The sequence below is a fragment of the Phyllobates terribilis genome, unplaced genomic scaffold (genome assembly GCF_046119375.1).
Source record: "Phyllobates terribilis strain yellow unplaced genomic scaffold, ASM4611937v1 Scaffold_13__5_contigs__length_258822181, whole genome shotgun sequence".
Classification (NCBI taxonomy): domain Eukaryota; kingdom Metazoa; phylum Chordata; class Amphibia; order Anura; family Dendrobatidae; genus Phyllobates; species Phyllobates terribilis.
In genome coordinates this window covers 184,097,975-184,118,529 of record NW_027362773.1, presented here as the reverse complement: position 1 = coordinate 184,118,529, position 20,555 = coordinate 184,097,975, and the positions used below count along the sequence as shown (strand labels likewise).

At 36.8% G+C, this 20,555-nt stretch overlaps 1 non-coding gene across 1 annotated transcript; it reads left to right on the top strand.

Annotated features, from left to right (window-relative positions):
• Positions 1-1,214: 1,214 nt before the first annotated feature.
• On the top strand, positions 1,215-1,296 carry TRNAS-AGA (transfer RNA serine (anticodon AGA)). Its single transcript has one exon. It is a non-coding gene; the product is annotated as a tRNA-Ser (tRNA).
• Positions 1,297-20,555: the final 19,259 nt, after the last annotated feature.

Below are 20,555 nucleotides of genomic sequence, written 5' to 3'. Positions count from 1 at the left end.
TGACATGTTTCTATCTATCTAATCTATGTGTGAAGCTCTATTCTGTCTGTTATAAATTGTCGGGTACCGCTGCTGAATTGCCGGCCGGCTTTTTTAAAGAGACGGTGCATGAAAACACTATTATTTTTTTTGATAAATCCTTTACGCTAAATGACAAGTACAGTAAGCAGCACTTTCACTGTACTTCGTATATATGTGGCTGACATGTTTATATCTATCTAATCTATGTGTGAAGCTCTATTCTGTCTGTTATAAATTGTCGGGTACCGCTGCTGAATTGCCGGCCGGCTTTTTTAAAGAGACGGTGCATGAAAACACTATTATTTTTTTTGATAAATCCTTTACGCTAAATGACAAGTACAGTAAGCAACACTGTCACTGTACTTCGTATATATGTGGCTGACATGTTTCTATCTATCTAATCTATGTATGATGCTCTATTCTGTCTGTTATAAATTGTCGGGTACCGCTGCTGAATTGCCGGCCGGCTTTTTTAAAGAGACTGTGCATGAAAACACTATTATTTTTTTAAATAAATCCTTTACACTAAATGACAAGTACAGTAATCAACACTGTCACTGCACTTCTTATATATGTGACTGACATGTTTCTATCTATCTAATCTATGTGTGATTCTCTATTCCTTCTATTCTAAATTGTCGGGTACCGCTGCTGAATTGCCGGCCGGCTTTTTTAAAGAGACGGTGCATGAAAACACTATTATTTTTTTTGATAAATCCTTTACGCTAAATGACAAGTACAGTAAGCAGCACTTTCACTGTACTTCGTATATATGTGGCTGACATGTTTATATCTATCTAATCTATGTGTGAAGCTCTATTCTTTCGGTTCTAAATTGTCGGGTACAGGTGTATGCCGCTGCTGAATTGCCGGCTTTTCATGTTTCACTGTTGGCACTGTTCCCATCGATTTGGGCAATCACTATAATGCCACAACCACCATGGCTGTGGCATTACAGTGAGTGGCAGACAATCCCTGCATGATTGGTGCTCTAAATAGCGCCAGACATGCAGGACACGCTTTTGGTGCACGAACAGTTATCGAACATAACCTCGAACAGCCGAATTTTTTGCAAATCGTTCGGGTTCGTCGAACAACTCGAACACCGCCCAAAACAGCTCGAATTTGAGATTGGCGAACAGTTCTAGTCGAACACCGCTCATCTCTACTCATAAGTATTAAACAGCATCCAAGTAGTTGTGGCCGAGTGGTTAAGGCGATGGACTAGAAATCCATTGGGGTCTTCCTGCATAGGTTCAAATTCTGCCAACTACGTTTAACTTCATGTAATATTTCGACGAATTATCTGTGTAGATCAATTTCCACATTCCCCAGTCTATCCCCCACAGTAATGGTCTGTAATCTTTGGATTGTATTTGTAGAACCAGCTTAACAGCATCTGTAGATCTTCTTTTGATTAGTCAGCCTGGTGCGATGTCACTTGTGCATCACACCACCAATCAAACAAAGCTCAGAGGGTGCCATCAGGTATGTGGTGCAAATCCTCGTTTTTTACAGTGAACACAGATCACTGCCGTGAATGATGGACTGGGATATGAACTTTGATTTGCAAGAACTCTACTTGAATTATCTTTCCGATGGAACCTTTTAGCACACCATGAAAAATCTTTAGTGACTTCTGGATGAGCAGAAGTTTTGCAATTTCTTTTTTTCTCACCCTTTTTCCAGCTAATAGATCCAGCACGTTAATTATTAGCCAGATTTCATCAACATTTTAAAACTGTCCTTGTTGTGATATCATGGAACTTTAAGCACACTTGTGGAATAAAAAGGGAGGAGATATTAATTTACCAATGTGTATTAGATATACATTTGCGGAACAGCTTTAGAACCAGTTTTCATCATAATTAGAGATGAGCGTTGTTTGATTCGAACTGTTCGCCAATCTCAAATTCGAGCTGTTTTGGGCGGTGTTCGGGCCATTCGGCGAACATGAACGATTTGAGAAAAATTCGGCTGTTCGAGGTTATGTTCGATAAATGTTCGTGCACCAAAATCATAATTGGATTTTTTCTCAGTAATGATGAAAATTAATGTTAACACGAAGCTTGAGTGTACAGCGGGGCGGGGGGAGGGGCAGGGGATGGATCTCTGCAGGAATAATGAAGATTTTCATTTTTTTTTCTCTTTCCCGCATTTACAGTGGGGAGGTGCAATCTGTCAGCCTATCAGCAGCGCACACACGGAGAGAAGTGCTTTTTTTCACACAAGCAAGGGCATGTGTCATTGGCAGTGTATGTCACATGTCCTTGCCCTATAAGACCCAGCCATTTTCCCCGTCGCCACCATTTTCTCACTGCTGCAGCTGTGTGTTAGACGGCACCGCTGTTGCTGAGTGCGCTATACCTTGCTAATTTCAAGCCAATTTTCGCACAAATCTACAGATAGCTTGGGAGTAGGGAATAGTTGTGATTGCAGTCCTTTTAAGGACTAGGTTACAGCATTTCCTACGACTTTTATCAGGCTGGTCTGTGCTCTTAAATAGATAGGTTGTGGGAGTAAAGACTAATTGTAATTGCAGTCCTTTTCAGGACTAAGTTACATCAGTTCCTATCAGTTTTTGCCACGCAGGTCTGTGCCAGTGCTGTGCAAGTTTTTTTCACAGCATTTTACTGAATCTAGCAAAGCTAATCCTTTTTGGCCTGTGTTAGTCAGTGGGGTAGCCTATCTGTGTTGCAAGATACACCACCTGTGTATAGAATACCAATATTTTTACTACACCTAGTGAAGTAAAACCTTTTGGGCATAGCATCATTCTATTAGTCCATCTATACTGACCTCCATAAGCTTGCAAATTGAATATAATTTTTTTCTGCATCTAGCTCTGAAAAAATATTTGTCCTTCTAGCAGTGTGTGGGACTTGTTCTACTAGTCCATCTATACTGACCTCCATCAGGTTGCAAATTCAAAATAATTTTTTGACTGCATCTAGCTCTGAAAAAATATTTGGCCTTCTAGCAGTGTGTGGGACTTGTTCTATTAGTCCATCTATACAAACCTCCATCAGGTTGCAAATTGAATATAATTTTTTTCTGCATCTAGCTCTGAAAAAATATTTGTACTTCTAGCAGTGTGTGGGACTTGTTCTACTGGTCCATCTATACTGACCTCCATCAGGTTGCAAACTGAATATAATATTTTTCTGCATCTACCTCTGAAAAAATATTTGGCCTTCTAGCAGTGTGTGGGACTTGTTCTATTAGTCCATCTATACTGACCTCCATCAGGTTGCAAACTGAATATAATTTTTTTCTGCATCTACCTCTGAAAAAATATTTGGGCTTCTAGCAGTGTGTGGGACTTGTTCTATTAGTCCATCTATACTGACCTCCATCAGGTTGCAAATTAAAAATATTTTTTTGTCTGCATCTAGCTCTGAAAGAATATTTAGCCTTTTAGCAGTGTGTGGGACTTGGTCTATTAGTCCATCTATATTGACCTCCATCAGGTTGCAAATTGAATATAATTTTTTTCTGCATCTAGCTCTGAAAAAATATTTGTCCTTCTAGCAGTGTGTGGGACTTGTTCTACTAGTCCATCTATACTGACCTCCATCAGGTTGCAAATTCAAAATAATTTTTTGTCTGCATCTAGCTCTGAAAAAAATTTTTTGTCCTTCTAGCAGTGTGTGGGACTTGTTCTATTAGTCCATCTATACTGACCTCCATCAGGTTGCAAACTGAATATAATTTTTTTCTGCATCTACCTCTGAAAAAATATTTGGGCTTCTAGCTTTGTGTGGGACTGGTTCTATTAGTCCATCTATACTGACCTCCATCAGGTTGCAAATTAAATATAATTTTTTTCAGCATCTAGCTCTGAAAAAATATTTGGGCTTCTAGCAGTGTGTGGAACTTGGTCTATTAGTCCATCTATACTGACCTCCATCAGGTTGCAAACTGAATATAATTTTTTTCTGCATCTATATCTGAAAAAATATTTGGGCTTCTAGCAGTGTGTGGGACTTGTTTTATTAGACCATCTATACTGACCTCCATCAGGTTGCAAATTAAAAATATTTTTTTGTCTGCATCTAGCTCTGAAAAAATATTTGGCCTTCTAGCAGTGTTTGGGACTTGTTCTATTAGTCCATCTATACTGACCTCCATCAGGTTGCAAATTGAATATAATTTTTTTCCGCATCTAGCTCTGAAAAAATATTTGTCCTTCTAGCAGTGTGTGGGACTTGTTCTACTAGTCCATTTATACTGACCTCCATCAGGTTGCAAATTCAAAATAATTTTTTGTCTGCATCTAGCTCTGAAAAAATATTTAGCCTTCTAGCAGTGTGTGGGACTTGTTCTACTAGTCCATCTATACTGACCTCCATCAGGTTGCAAACTGAATATAATTTTTTTCTGCATCTACCTCTGAAAAAATATTTGGGCTTCTAGCCGTGTGTGGGACTTGTTTTATGAGTCCATCTATACTGACCTCCATCAGGTTGCAAATTAAAAATAATTTTTTGTCTGCATCTAGCTCTGAAAAAATATTTGGCCTTCTAGCAGTGTGTGGGACTTGTTCTATTAGTCCATCTATACTGACCTCCATCAGGTTGCAAATTGAATATAATTTTTTTCTGCATCTAGCTCTGAAAAAACTATTTGTCCTTCTAGCAGTGTGTGGGACTTGTTCTACTAGTCCATCTATACTGACCTCCATCAGGTTGTAAACTGAATATAATTTTTTTCTGCATCTACCTCTGAAAAAATATTTGGGCTTCTAGCAGTTTGTGGGACTTGTTCTATTAGTCCATCTATACTAACCTCCATCAGGTTGCAAATTAAAAATATTTTTTTGTCTGCATCTAGCTCTGAAAAAATATTTGGCCTTCTAGCAGTGTGTGGGACTTGGTTTATTAGTCCATCTATACTGACCTCCATCAGGTTGCAAATTGAATATAATTTTTTTCTGCATCTAGCTCTGAAAAAAATATTTGTCCTTCTTGCAGTGTGTGGGACTTGTTCTACTAGTCCATCTATACTGACCTACATCAGGTTGCAAGTTCAAAATAATTTTTTGTCTGCATCTAGCTCTGAAAAAAAAAAATTGTCCTTCTAGCAGTGTGTGGGACTTGTTCTATTAGACCATCTATATTGACCTCCATCAGGTTGCAAACTAAATATAATTTTTTTCTGCATCTACCTATGAAAAAATATTTGGGCTTCTAGCTGTGTGTGGGACTTGTTCTATTAGTCCATCTATACTGACCTCCATCAGGTTGCAAATTGAATATAATTTTTTTCTGCATCTAGCTCTGAAAAAATATATGGGCTTCTAGCAGTGTGTGAAACTTGGTCTATTAGTCCATCTATACTGACCTCCATCAGGTTGCAAATTGAATATAATATTTTTCGGCATCTAGCTCTGAAAAAATATTTGGCCTTCTAGCAGTGTGTGGGACTTGTTCGATTAGTCCATGTATACTGACCTCCATCAGGTTGCAAATGAAAAATAATTTTTTGGCTGCATCTAGCTCTGAAAAAATATTTGGCCTTCTAGCAGTGTGTGGGACTTGTTCTATTAGTCCATCTATACTGACCTCCATCAGGTTGCAAATTAAAAATAATTTTTATCTGCATCTAGCTCTGAAAAAATATTTGTCCTTCAAGCAGTGTGTGGGACTTGTTCTACTAGTCCATCTATACTTTCCTCCATCAGGTTGCAAACTGAATATATTTTTTTTCTGCATCTACCTCTGAAAAAATATTTGGGCTTCTAGCAGTGTGTGGGACTTGTTTTATTAGTCCATCTATACTGACCTCCATCAGGTTGCAAATTAAAAATATTTTTTTGTCTGCATCTAGCTCTGAAAAAATATTTGGCCTTCTAGCAGTGTGTGGGACTTGGTTTATTAGTCCATCTATACTGACCTCCATCAGGTTGCAAATTGAATATAATTTTTTTCTGCATCTAGCTCTGAAAAAATATTTGTCCTTCTTGCAGTGTGTGGGACTTGTTCTACTAGTCCATCTATACTGACCTACATCAGGTTGCAAATTCAAAATAATTTTTTGTCTGCATCTAGCTCTGAAAAAAAAAAATTGTCCTTCTAGCAGTGTGTGGGACTTGTTCTATTAGTCCATCTATACTGACCTCCATCAGGTTGCAAACTGAATATAATTTTTTTCTGCATCTACCTATGAAAAAATATTTGGCCTTCTAGCAGTGTGTGGGACTTGTTCGATTAGTCCATGTATACTGACCTCCTTCAGGTTGCAAATTAAAAATAATTTTTTGGCTGCATCAAGCTCTGAAAAAATATTCGGCCTTCTAGCAGTGTGTGGGACTTGTTCTATTAGTCCATCTATACTGACCTCCATCAGGTTGCAAATTAAAAATAATTTTTATCTGCATCTAGCTCTGAAAAAATATTTGTCCTTCAAGCAGTGTGTGGGACTTGTTCTACTAGTCCATCTATACTTTCCTCCATCAGGTTGCAAACTGAATATAATTTTTTTCTGCATCTACCTCTGAAAAAATATTTGGGCTTCTAGCAGTGTGTGGGACTTGTTTTATTAGTCCATCTATACTGACCTCCATCAGGTTGCAAATTAAAAATAATTTTTTGTCTGCATCTAGCTCTGAAAAAAATATTTGTCCTTCTAGCAGTGTGTGGGACTTCTTCTACTAGTCCATCTATACTGACCTCCATCAGGTTGCAAACTGAATATAATTTTTTTCTGCATTTACCTCTGAAAAAATATTTGGGCTTCTAGCAGTGTGTGGGACTTGCTTTATTAGTCCATCTATACTGACCTCCATCAGGTTGCAAATTTAAAATAATTTGTATCTCCATCTAGCTCTGAAAAAAATATTTGGCCTTCTAGCAGTGTGTGGGACTTGTTCTATTAGTCCATCTATACTGACCTCCATCAGGTTGCAAACTGAATATAATTTTTTTCTGCATCTACCTCTGAAAAAAAATTTAGGCTTCTAGCAGTGTGTGGGACTTGTTCTACTAGTCCATCTATACTGACCTCCATCAGGTTGCAAAATAAAAATATTTTTTTGTCTGCATCTAGCTCTGAAAAAATATTTGGCCTTCTAGCAGTGTGTGGGACTTGGTCTATTAGTCCATCTATACTGACCTCCATCAGGTTGCAAATTGAATATAATTTTTTTCTGCATCTAGCTCTGAAAAAATATTTGTCCTTCTTGCAGTGTGTGGGACTTGTTCTACTAGTCCATCTATACTGACCTACATCAGGTTGCATATTCAAAATAATTTTTTGTCTGCATCTAGCTCTGAAAAAAAAAATTGTCCTTCTAGCAGTGTGTGGGACTTGTTCTATTAGACCATCTATATTGACCTCCATCAGGTTGCAAACTAAATATAATTTTTTTCTGCATCTACCTATGAAAAAATATTTGGGCTTCTAGCTGTGTGTGGGACTTGTTCTATTAGTCCATCTATACTGACCTCCATCAGGTTGCAAATTGAATATAATTTTTTTCTGCATCTAGCTCTGAAAAAATATATGGGCTTCTAGCAGTGTGTGAAACTTGGTCTATTAGTCCATCTATACTGACCTCCATCAGGTTGCAAATTGAATATAATATTTTTCGGCATCTAGCTCTGAAAAAATATTTGGCCTTCTAGCAGTGTGTGGGACTTGTTCGATTAGTCCATGTATACTGACCTCCATCAGGTTGCAAATTAAAAATAATTTTTTGGCTGCATCTAGCTCTGAAAAAATATTTGGCCTTCTAGCAGTGTGTGGGACTTGTTCTATTAGTCCATCTATACTGACCTCCATCAGGTTGCAAATTAAAAATAATTTTTATCTGCATCTAGCTCTGAAAAAATATTTGTCCTTCAAGCAGTGTGTGGGACTTGTTCTACTAGTCCATCTATACTTTCCTCCATCAGGTTGCAAACTGAATATAATTTTTTTCTGCATCTACCTCTGAAAAAATATTTGGGCTTCTAGCAGTGTGTGGGACTTGTTTTATTAGTCCATCTATACTGACCTCCATCAGGTTGCAAATTAAAAATATTTTTTTGTCTGCATCTAGCTCTGAAAAAATATTTGGCCTTCTAGCAGTGTGTGGGACTTGGTTTATTAGTCCATCTATACTGACCTCCATCAGGTTGCAAATTAAAAATAATTTTTATCTGCATGTAGCTCTGAAAAAATATTTGTCCTTCAAGCAGTGTGTGGGACTTGTTCTACTAGTCCATCTATACTTTCCTATATCAGGTTGCAAACTGAATATAATTTTTTTCTGCATCTACCTCTGAAAAAATATTTGGGCTTCTAGCAGTGTGTGGGACTTGTTTTATTAGTCCATCTATACTGACCTCCATCAGGTTGCAAATTAAAAATATTTTTTTGTCTGCATCTAGCTCGGAAAAAATATTTGGCCTTCTAGCAGTGTGTGGGACTTGGTTTATTAGTCCATCTATACTGACCTCCATCACGTTGCAAATTGAATATAATTTTTTTCTGCATCTAGCTCTGAAAAAATATTTGTCCTTCTTGCAGTGTGTGGGACTTGTTCTACTAGTCCATCTATACTGACCTACATCAGGTTGCAAATTCAAAATAATTTTTTGTCTGCATCTAGCTCTGAAAAAAAAAAATTGTCCTTCTAGCAGTGTGTGGGACTTGTTCTATTAGTCCATCTATACTGACCTCCATCAGGTTGCAAACTGAATATAATTTTTTTCTGCATCTACCTATGAAAAAATATTTGGCCTTCTAGCAGTGTGTGGGACTTGTTCGATTAGTCCATGTATACTGACCTCCTTCAGGTTGCAAATTAAAAATAATTTTTTGGCTGCATCAAGCTCTGAAAAAATATTCGTCCTTCTAGCAGTGTGTGGGACTTGTTCTATTAGTCCATCTATACTGACCTCCATCAGGTTGCAAATTAAAAATAATTTTTATCTGCATCTAGCTCTGAAAAAATATTTGTCCTTCAAGCAGTGTGTGGGACTTGTTCTACTAGTCCATCTATACTTTCCTCCATCAGGTTGCAAACTGAATATAATTTTTTTCTGCATCTACCTCTGAAAAAATATTTGGGCTTCTAGCAGTGTGTGGGACTTGTTTTATTAGTCCATCTATACTGACCTCCATCAGGTTGCAAATTAAAAATAATTTTTTGTCTGCATCTAGCTCTGAAAAAAATATTTGTCCTTCTAGCAGTGTGTGGGACTTCTTCTACTAGTCCATCTATACTGACCTCCATCAGGTTGCAAACTGAATATAATTTTTTTCTGCATTTACCTCTGAAAAAATATTTGGGCTTGTAGCAGTGTGTGGGACTTGCTTTATTAGTCCATCTATACTGACCTCCATCAGGTTGCAAATTTAAAATAATTTGTATCTCCATCTAGCTCTGAAAAAAATATTTGGCCTTCTAGCAGTGTGTGGGACTTGTTCTATTAGTCCATCTATACTGACCTCCATCAGGTTGCAAACTGAATATAATTTTTTTCTGCATCTACCTCTGAAAAAAAATTTGGGCTTCTAGCAGTGTGTGGGACTTGTTCTACTAGTCCATCTATACTGACCTCCACCAGGTTGCAAAATAAAAATATTTTTTTGTCTGCATCTAGCTCTGAAAAAATATTTGGCCTTCTAGCAGTGTGTGGGACTTGGTCTATTAGTCCATCTATACTGACCTCCATCAGGTTGCAAATTGAATATAATTTTTTTCTGCATCTAGCTCTGAAAAAATATTTGTCCTTCTTGCAGTGTGTGGGACTTGTTCTACTAGTCCATCTATACTGACCTACATCAGGTTGCAAATTCAAAATAATTTTTTGTCTGCATCTAGCTCTGAAAAAAAAAAATTGTCCTTCTAGCAGTGTGTGGGACTTGTTCTATTAGACCATCTATATTGACCTCCATCAGGTTGCAAACTAAATATAATTTTTTTCTGCATCTACCTATGAAAAAATATTTGGGCTTCTAGCTGTGTGTGGGACTTGTTCTATTAGTCCATCTATACTGACCTCCATCAGGTTGCAAATTGAATATAATTTTTTTCTGCATCTAGCTCTGAAAAAATATATGGGCTTCTAGCAGTGTGTGAAACTTGGTCTATTAGTCCATCTATACTGACCTCCATCAGGTTGCAAATTGAATATAATATTTTTCGGCATCTAGCTCTGAAAAAATATTTGGCCTTCTAGCAGTGTGTGGGACTTGTTCGATTAGTCCATGTATACTGACCTCCATCAGGTTGCAAATTAAAAATAATTTTTTGGCTGCATCTAGCTCTGAAAAAATATTTGGCCTTCTAGCAGTGTGTGGGACTTGTTCTATTAGTCCATCTATACTGACCTCCATCAGGTTGCAAATTAAAAATAATTTTTATCTGCATCTAGCTCTGAAAAAATATTTGTCCTTCAAGCAGTGTGTGGGACTTGTTCTACTAGTCCATCTATACTTTCCTCCATCAGGTTGCAAACTGAATATAATTTTTTTCTGCATCTACCTCTGAAAAAATATTTGGGCTTCTAGCAGTGTGTGGGACTTGTTTTATTAGTCCATCTATACTGACCTCCATCAGGTTGCAAATTAAAAATATTTTTTTGTCTGCATCTAGCTCTGAAAAAATATTTGGCCTTCTAGCAGTGTGTGGGACTTGGTTTATTAGTCCATCTATACTGACCTCCATCAGGTTGCAAATTGAATATAATTTTTTTCTGCATCTAGCTCTGAAAAAATATTTGTCCTTCTTGCAGTGTGTGGGACTTGTTCTACTAGTCCATCTATACTGACCTACATCAGGTTGCATATTCAAAATAATTTTTTGTCTGCATCTAGCTCTGAAAAAAAAAATTGTCCTTCTAGCGGTGTGTGGGACTTGTTCTATTAGACCATCTATATTGACCTCCATCAGGTTGCAAACTAAATATAATTTTTTTCTGCATCTACCTATGAAAAAATATTTGGGCTTCTAGCTGTGTGTGGGACTTGTTCTATTAGTCCATCTATACTGACCTCCATCAGGTTGCAAATTGAATATAATTTTTTTCTGCATCTAGCTCTGAAAAAATATATGGGCTTCTAGCAGTGTGTGAAACTTGGTCTATTAGTCCATCTATACTGACCTCCATCAGGTTGCAAATTGAATATAATATTTTTCGGCATCTAGCTCTGAAAAAATATTTGGCCTTCTAGCAGTGTGTGGGACTTGTTCGATTAGTCCATGTATACTGACCTCCATCAGGTTGCAAATTAAAAATAATTTTTTGGCTGCATCTAGCTCTGAAAAAATATTTGGCCTTCTAGCAGTGTGTGGGACTTGTTCTATTAGTCCATCTATACTGACCTCCATCAGGTTGCAAATTAAAAATAATTTTTATCTGCATCTAGCTCTGAAAAAATATTTGTCCTTCAAGCAGTGTGTGGGACTTGTTCTACTAGTCCATCTATACTTTCCTCCATCAGGTTGCAAACTGAATATAATTTTTTTCTGCATCTACCTCTGAAAAAATATTTGGGCTTCTAGCAGTGTGTGGGACTTGTTTTATTAGTCCATCTATACTGACCTCCATCAGGTTGCAAATTAAAAATATTTTTTTGTCTGCATCTAGCTCTGAAAAAATATTTGGCCTTCTAGCAGTGTGTGGGACTTGGTTTATTAGTCCATCTATACTGACCTCCATCAGGTTGCAAATTAAAAATAATTTTTATCTGCATGTAGCTCTGAAAAAATATTTGTCCTTCAAGCAGTGTGTGGGACTTGTTCTACTAGTCCATCTATACTTTCCTCCATCAGGTTGCAAACTGAATATAATTTTTTTCTGCATCTACCTCTGAAAAAATATTTGGGCTTCTAGCAGTGTGTGGGACTTGTTTTATTAGTCCATCTATACTGACCTCCATCAGGTTGCAAATTAAAAATATTTTTTTGTCTGCATCTAGCTCGGAAAAAATATTTGGCCTTCTAGCAGTGTGTGGGACTTGGTTTATTAGTCCATCTATACTGACCTCCATCACGTTGCAAATTGAATATAATTTTTTTCTGCATCTAGCTCTGAAAAAATATTTGTCCTTCTTGCAGTGTGTGGGACTTGTTCTACTAGTCCATCTATACTGACCTACATCAGGTTGCAAATTCAAAATAATTTTTTGTCTGCATCTAGCTCTGAAAAAAAAAAATTGTCCTTCTAGCAGTGTGTGGGACTTGTTCTATTAGTCCATCTATACTGACCTCCATCAGGTTGCAAACTGAATATAATTTTTTTCTGCATCTACCTATGAAAAAATATTTGGCCTTCTAGCAGTGTGTGGGACTTGTTCGATTAGTCCATGTATACTGACCTCCTTCAGGTTGCAAATTAAAAATAATTTTTTGGCTGCATCAAGCTCTGAAAAAATATTCGGCCTTCTAGCAGTGTGTGGGACTTGTTCTATTAGTCCATCTATACTGACCTCCATCAGGTTGCAAATTAAAAATAATTTTTATCTGCATCTAGCTCTGAAAAAATATTTGTCCTTCAAGCAGTGTGTGGGACTTGTTCTACTAGTCCATCTATACTTTCCTCCATCAGGTTGCAAACTGAATATAATTTTTTTCTGCATCTACCTCTGAAAAAATATTTGGGCTTCTAGCAGTGTGTGGGACTTGTTTTATTAGTCCATCTATACTGACCTCCATCAGGTTGCAAATTAAAAATAATTTTTTGTCTGCATCTAGCTCTGAAAAAAATATTTGTCCTTCTAGCAGTGTGTGGGACTTCTTCTACTAGTCCATCTATACTGACCTCCATCAGGTTGCAAACTGAATATAATTTTTTTCTGCATTTACCTCTGAAAAAATATTTGGGCTTGTAGCAGTGTGTGGGACTTGCTTTATTAGTCCATCTATACTGACCTCCATCAGGTTGCAAATTTAAAATAATTTGTATCTCCATCTAGCTCTGAAAAAAATATTTGGCCTTCTAGCAGTGTGTGGGACTTGTTCTATTAGTCCATCTATACTGACCTCCATCAGGTTGCAAACTGAATATAATTTTTTTCTGCATCTACCTCTGAAAAAAAATTAGGGCTTCTAGCAGTGTGTGGGACTTGTTCTACTAGTCCATCTATACTGACCTCCATCAGGTTGCAAAATAAAAATATTTTTTTGTCTGCATCTAGCTCTGAAAAAATATTTGGCCTTCTAGCAGTGTGTGGGACTTGGTCTATTAGTCCATCTATACTGACCTCCATCAGGTTGCAAATTGAATATAATTTTTTTCTGCATCTAGCTCTGAAAAAATATTTGTCCTTCTTGCAGTGTGTGGGACTTGTTCTACTAGTCCATCTATACTGACCTACATCAGGTTGCAAATTCAAAATAATTTTTTGTCTGCATCTAGCTCTGAAAAAAAAAAATTGTCCTTCTAGCAGTGTGTGGGACTTGTTCTATTAGACCATCTATATTGACCTCCATCAGGTTGCAAACTAAATATAATTTTTTTCTGCATCTACCTATGAAAAAATATTTGGGCTTCTAGCTTTGTGTGGGACTTGTTCTATTAGTCCATCTATACTGACCTCCATCAGGTTGCAAATTGAATATAATTTTTTTCTGCATCTAGCTCTGAAAAAATATATGGGCTTCTAGCAGTGTGTGAAACTTGGTCTATTAGTCCATCTATACTGACCTCCATCAGGTTGCAAATTGAATATAATATTTTTCGGCATCTAGCTCTGAAAAAATATTTGGCCTTCTAGCAGTGTGTGGGACTTGTTCGATTAGTCCATGTATACTGACCTCCATCAGGTTGCAAATTAAAAATAATTTTTTGGCTGCATCTAGCTCTGAAAAAATATTTGGCCTTCTAGCAGTGTGTGGGACTTGTTCTATTAGTCCATCTATACTGACCTCCATCAGGTTGCAAATTAAAAATAATTTTTATCTGCATCTAGCTCTGAAAAAATATTTGTCCTTCAAGCAGTGTGTGGGACTTGTTCTACTAGTCCATCTATACTTTCCTCCATCAGGTTGCAAACTGAATATAATTTTTTTCTGCATCTACCTCTGAAAAAATATTTGGGCTTCTAGCAGTGTGTGGGACTTGTTTTATTAGTCCATCTATACTGACCTCCATCAGGTTGCAAATTAAAAATATTTTTTTGTCTGCATCTAGCTCTGAAAAAATATTTGGCCTTCTAGCAGTGTGTGGGACTTGGTTTATTAGTCCATCTATACTGACCTCCATCAGGTTGCAAATTGAATATAATTTTTTTCTGCATCTAGCTCTGAAAAAATATTTGTCCTTCTTGCAGTGTGTGGGACTTGTTCTACTAGTCCATCTATACTGACCTACATCAGGTTGCAAATTCAAAATAATTTTTTGTCTGCATCTAGCTCTGAAAAAAAAAAATTGTCCTTCTAGCAGTGTGTGGGACTTGTTCTATTAGTCCATCTATACTGACCTCCATCAGGTTGCAAACTGAATATAATTTTTTTCTGCATCTACCTATGAAAAAATATTTGGGCTTCTAGCTGTGTGTGGGACTTGTTCTATTAGTCCATCTATACTGACCTTCATCAGGTTGCAAATTGAATATAGTTTTTTTCTGCATCTACCTCTGAAAAAATATTTGGGGTTCTAGCAGTGTGTGAAACTTGGTCTATTAGTCCATCTATACTGACCTCCATCAGGTTGCAAATTGAATATAATATTTTTCGGCATCTAGCTCTGAAAAAATATTTGGCCTTCTAGCAGTGTGTGGGACTTGTTCGATTAGTCCATGTATACTGACCTCCTTCAGGTTGCAAATTAAAAATAATTTTTTGGCTGCATCAAGCTCTGAAAAAATATTCGGCCTTCTAGCAGTGTGTGGGACTTGTTCTATTAGTCCATCTATACTGACCTCCATCAGGTTGCAAATTAAAAATAATTTTTATCTGCATCTAGCTCTGAAAAAATATTTGTCCTTCAAGCAGTGTGTGGGACTTGTTCTACTAGTCCATCTATACTTTCCTCCATCAGGTTGCAAACTGAATATAATTTTTTTCTGCATCTACCTCTGAAAAAATATTTGGGCTTCTAGCAGTGTGTGGGACTTGTTTTATTAGTCCATCTATACTGACCTCCATCAGGTTGCAAATTCAAAATAATTTTTTGTCTGCATCTAGCTCTGAAAAAAATATTTGTCCTTCTAGCAGTGTGTGGGACTTCTTCTACTAGTCCATCTATACTGACCTCCATCAGGTTGCAAACTGAATATAATTTTTTTCTGCATTTACCTCTGAAAAAATATTTGGGCTTCTAGCAGTGTGTGGGACTTGCTTTATTAGTCCATCTATACTGACCTCCATCAGGTTGCAAACTGAATATAATTTTTTTCTGCATTTACCTCTGAAAAAATATTTGGCCTTCTAGCAGTGTGTGGGACTTGTTCTATTAGTCCAGCTATACTGACCTCCATCAGGTTGCAAACTGAATATAAATTTTTTCTGCATCTACCTCTGAAAAAAAATTTGGGCTTCTAGCAGTGTGTGGGACTTGTTCTACTAGTCCATCTATACTGACCTCCATCAGGTTGCAAAATAAAAATATTTTTTTGTCTGCATCTAGCTCTGAAAAAATATTTGGCCTTCTAGCAGTGTGTGGGACTTGGTCTATTAGTCCATCTATACTGACCTCCATCAGGTTGCAAATTGAATATAATTTTTTTCTGCATCTAGCTCTGAAAAAATATTTGTCCTTCTTGCAGTGTGTGGGACTTGTTCTACTAGTCCATCTATACTGACCTACATCAGGTTGCAAATTCAAAATAATTTTTTGTCTGCATCTAGCTCTGAAAAAAAAAAATTGTCCTTCTAGCAGTGTGTGGGACTTGTTCTATTAGACCATCTATATTGACCTCCATCAGGTTGCAAACTAAATATAATTTTTTTCTGCATCTACCTATGAAAAAATATTTGGGCTTCTAGCTGTGTGTGGGACTTGTTCTATTAGTCCATCTATACTGACCTCCATCAGGTTGCAAATTGAATATAATTTTTTTCTGCATCTAGCTCTGAAAAAATATATGGGCTTCTAGCAGTGTGTGAAACTTGGTCTATTAGTCCATCTATACTGACCTCCATCAGGTTGCAAATTGAATATAATATTTTTCGGCATCTAGCTCTGAAAAAATATTTGGCCTTCTACAGTGTGTGGGACTTGTTCGATTAGTCCATGTATACTGACCTCCATCAGGTTGCAAATTAAAAATAATTTTTTGGCTGCATCTAGCTCTGAAAAAATATTTGGCCTTCTAGCAGTGTGTGGGACTTGTTCTATTAGTCCATCTATACTGACCTCCATCAGGTTGCAAATTAAAAATAATTTTTATCTGCATCTAGCTCTGAAAAAATATTTGTCCTTCAAGCAGTGTGTGGGACTTGTTCTACTAGTCCATCTACACTTTCCTCCATCAGGTTGCAAACTGAATATAATTTTTTTCTGCATCTACCTCTGAAAAAATATTTGGGCTTCTAGCAGTGTGTGGGACTTGTTTTATTAGTCCATCTATACTGACCTCCATCAGGTTGCAAATTAAAAATATTTTTTTGTCTGCATCTAGCTCTGAAAAAATATTTGGCCTTCTAGCAGTGTGTGGGACTTGGTTTATTAGTCCATCTATACTGACCTCCATCAGGTTGCAAATTGAATATAATTTTTTTCTGCATCTAGCTCTGAAAAAATATTTGTCCTTCTTGCAGTGTGTGGGACTTGTTCTACTAGTCCATCTATACTGACCTACATCAGGTTGCAAATTCAAAATAATTTTTTGTCTGCATCTAGCTCTGAAAAAAAAAAATTGTCCTTCTAACAGTGTGTGGGACTTGTTCTATTAGTCCATCTATACTGACCTCCATCAGGTTGCAAACTGAATATAATTTTTTTCTGCATCTACCTATGAAAAAATATTTGGGCTTCTAGCTGTGTGTGGGACTTGTTCTATTAGTCCATCTATACTGACCTCCATCAGGTTGCAAATTGAATATAGTTTTTTTCTGCATCTACCTCTGAAAAAATATTTGGGCTTCTAGCAGTGTGTGAAACTTGGTCTATTAGTCCATCTATACTGACCTCCATCAGGTTGCAAATTGAATATAATATTTTTCGGCATCTAGCTCTGAAAAAATATTTGGCCTTCTAGCAGTGTGTGGGACTTGTTCGATTAGTCCATGTATACTGACCTCCTTCAGGTTGCAAATTAAAAATAATTTTTTGGCTGCATCAAGCTCTGAAAAAATATTCGGCCTTCTAGCAGTGTGTGGGACTTGTTCTATTAGTCCATCTATACTGACCTCCATCAGGTTGCAAATTAAAAATAATTTTTATCTGCATCTAGCTCTGAAAAAATATTTGTCCTTCAAGCAGTGTGTGGGACTTGTTCTACTAGTCCATCTATACTTTCCTCCATCAGGTTGCAAACTGAATATAATTTTTTTCTGCATCTACCTCTGAAAAAATATTTGGGCTTCTAGCAGTGTGTGGGACTTGTTTTATTAGTCCATCTATACTGACCTCCATCAGGTTGCAAATTAAAAATAATTTTTTGTCTGCATCTAGCTCTGAAAAAAATATTTGTCCTTCTAGCAGTGTGTGGGACTTCTTCTACTAGTCCATCTATACTGACCTCCATCAGGTTGCAAACTGAATATAATTTTTTTCTGCATTTACCTCTGAAAAAATATTTGGGCTTCTAGCAATGTGTGGGACTTGCTTTATTAGTCCATCTATACTGACCTCCATCAGGTTGCAAATTTAAAATAATGTGTATCTCCATCTAGCTCTGAAAAAAATATTTGGCCTTCTAGCAGTGTGTGGGACTTGTTCTATTAGTCCATCTATACTGACCTCCATCAGGTTGCAAACTGAATATAATTTTTTTCTGCATCTACCTCTGAAAAAAAATTTGGGCTTCTAGCAGTGTGTGGGACTTGTTCTACTAGTCCATCTATACTGACCTCCATCAGGTTGCAAAATAAAAATATTTTTTTGTCTGCATCTAGCTCTGAAAAAATATTTGGCCTTCTAGCAGTGTGTGGGACTTGTTCTACTAGTCCATCTATACTGACCTACATCAGGTTGCAAATTCAAAATAATTTTTTGTCTGCATCTAGCTCTGAAAAAAAAAAATTGTCCTTCTAGCAGTGTGTGGGACTTGTTCTATTAGACCATCTATATTGACCTCCATCAGGTTGCAAACTAAATATAATTTTTTTCTGCATCTACCTATGAAAAAATATTTGGGCTTCTAGCTGTGTGTGGGACTTGTTCTATTAGTCCATCTATACTGACCTCCATCAGGTTGCAAATTGAATATAATTTTTTTCTGCATCTAGCTCTGAAAAAATATATGGGCTTCTAGCAGTGTGTGAAACTTGGTCTATTAGTCCATCTATACTGACCTCCATCAGGTTGCAAATTGAATATAATATTTTTCGGCATCTAGCTCTGAAAAAATATTTGGCCTTCTAGCAGTGTGTGGGACTTGTTCGATTAGTCCATGTATACTGACCTCCATCAGGTTGCAAATTAAAAATAATTTTTTGGCTGCATCTAGCTCTGAAAAAATATTTGGCCTTCTAGCAGTGTGTGGGACTTGTTCTATTAGTCCATCTATACTGACCTCCATCAGGTTGCAAATTAAAAATAATTTTTATCTGCATCTAGCTCTGAAAAAATATTTGTCCTTCAAGCAGTGTGTGGGACTTGTTCTACTAGTCCATCTATACTTTCCTCCATCAGGTTGCAAACTGAATATAATTTTTTTCTGCATCTACCTCTGAAAAAATATTTGGGCTTCTAGCAGTGTGTGGGACTTGTTTTATTAGTCCATCTATACTGACCTCCATCAGGTTGCAAATTAAAAATATTTTTTTGTCTGCATCTAGCTCTGAAAAAATATTTGGCCTTCTAGCAGTGTGTGGGACTTGGTTTATTAGTCCATCTATACTGACCTCCATCAGGTTGCAAATTGAATATAATTTTTTTCTGCATCTAGCTCTGAAAAAATATTTGTCCTTCTTGCAGTGTGTGGGACTTGTTCTACTAGTCCATCTATACTGACCTACATCAGGTTGCAAATTCAAAATAATTTTTTGTCTGCATCTAGCTCTGAAAAAAAAAAATTGTCCTTCTAGCAGTGTGTGGGACTTGTTCTATTAGTCCATCTATACTGACCTCCATCAGGTTGCAAACTGAATATAATTTTTTTCTGCATCTACCTATGAAAAAATATTTGGGCTTCTAGCTGTGTGTGGGACTTGTTCTATTAGTCCATCTATACTGACCTCCATCAGGTTGCAAATTGAATATAGTTTTTTTCTGCATCTACCTCTGAAAAAATATTTGGGCTTCTAGCAGTGTGTGAAACTTGGTCTATTAGTCCATCTATACTGACCTCCATCAGGTTGCAAATTGAATATAATATTTTTCGGCATCTAGCTCTGAAAAAATATTTGGCCTTCTAGCAGTGTGTGGGACTTGTTCGATTAGTCCATGTATACTGACCTCCTTCAGGTTGCAAATTAAAAATAATTTTTTGGCTGCATCAAGCTCTGAAAAAATATTCGGCCTTCTATCAGTGTGTGGGACTTGTTCTATTAGTCCATCTATACTGACCTCCATCAGGTTGCAAATTAAAAATAATTTTTATCTGCATCTAGCTCTGAAAAAATATTTGTCCTTCAAGCAGTGTGTGGGACTTGTTCTACTAGTCCATCTATACTTTCCTCCATCAGGTTGCAAACTGAATATAATTTTTTTCTGCATCTACCTCTGAAAAAATATTTGGGCTTCTAGCAGTGTGTGGGACTTGTTTTATTAGTCCATCTATACTGACCTCCATCAGGTTGCAAATTAAAAATAATTTTTTGTCTGCATCTAGCTCTGAAAAAAATATTTGTCCTTCTAGCAGTGTGTGGGACTTCTTCTACTAGTCCATCTATACTGACCTCCATCAGGTTGCAAACTGAATATAATTTTTTTCTGCATTTACCTCTGAAAAAATATTTGGGCTTCTAGCAGTGTGTGGGACTTGCTTTATTAGTCCATCTATACTGACCTCCATCAGGTTGCAAATTTAAAATAATTTGTATCTCCATCTAGCTCTGAAAAAAATATTTGGCCTTCTAGCAGTGTGTGGGACTTGTTCTATTAGTCCATCTATACTGACCTCCATCAGGTTGCAAACTGAATATAATTTTTTTCTGCATCTACCTCTGAAAAAAAATTTGGGCTTCTAGCAGTGTGTGGGACTTGTTCTACTAGTCCATCTATACTGACCTCCATCAGGTTGCAAAATAAAAATATTTTTTTGTCTGCATCTAGCTCTGAAAAAATATTTGGCCTTCTAGCAGTGTGTGGGACTTGGTCTATTAGTCCATCTATACTGACCTCCATCAGGTTGCAAATTGAATATAATTTTTTTCTGCATCTAGCTCTGAAAAAATATTTGTCCTTCTAGCAGTGTGTGGGACTTGTTCTACTAGTCCATCTATACTGACCTCCATCAGGTTGCAAATTCAAAATAATTTATATCTGCATCTA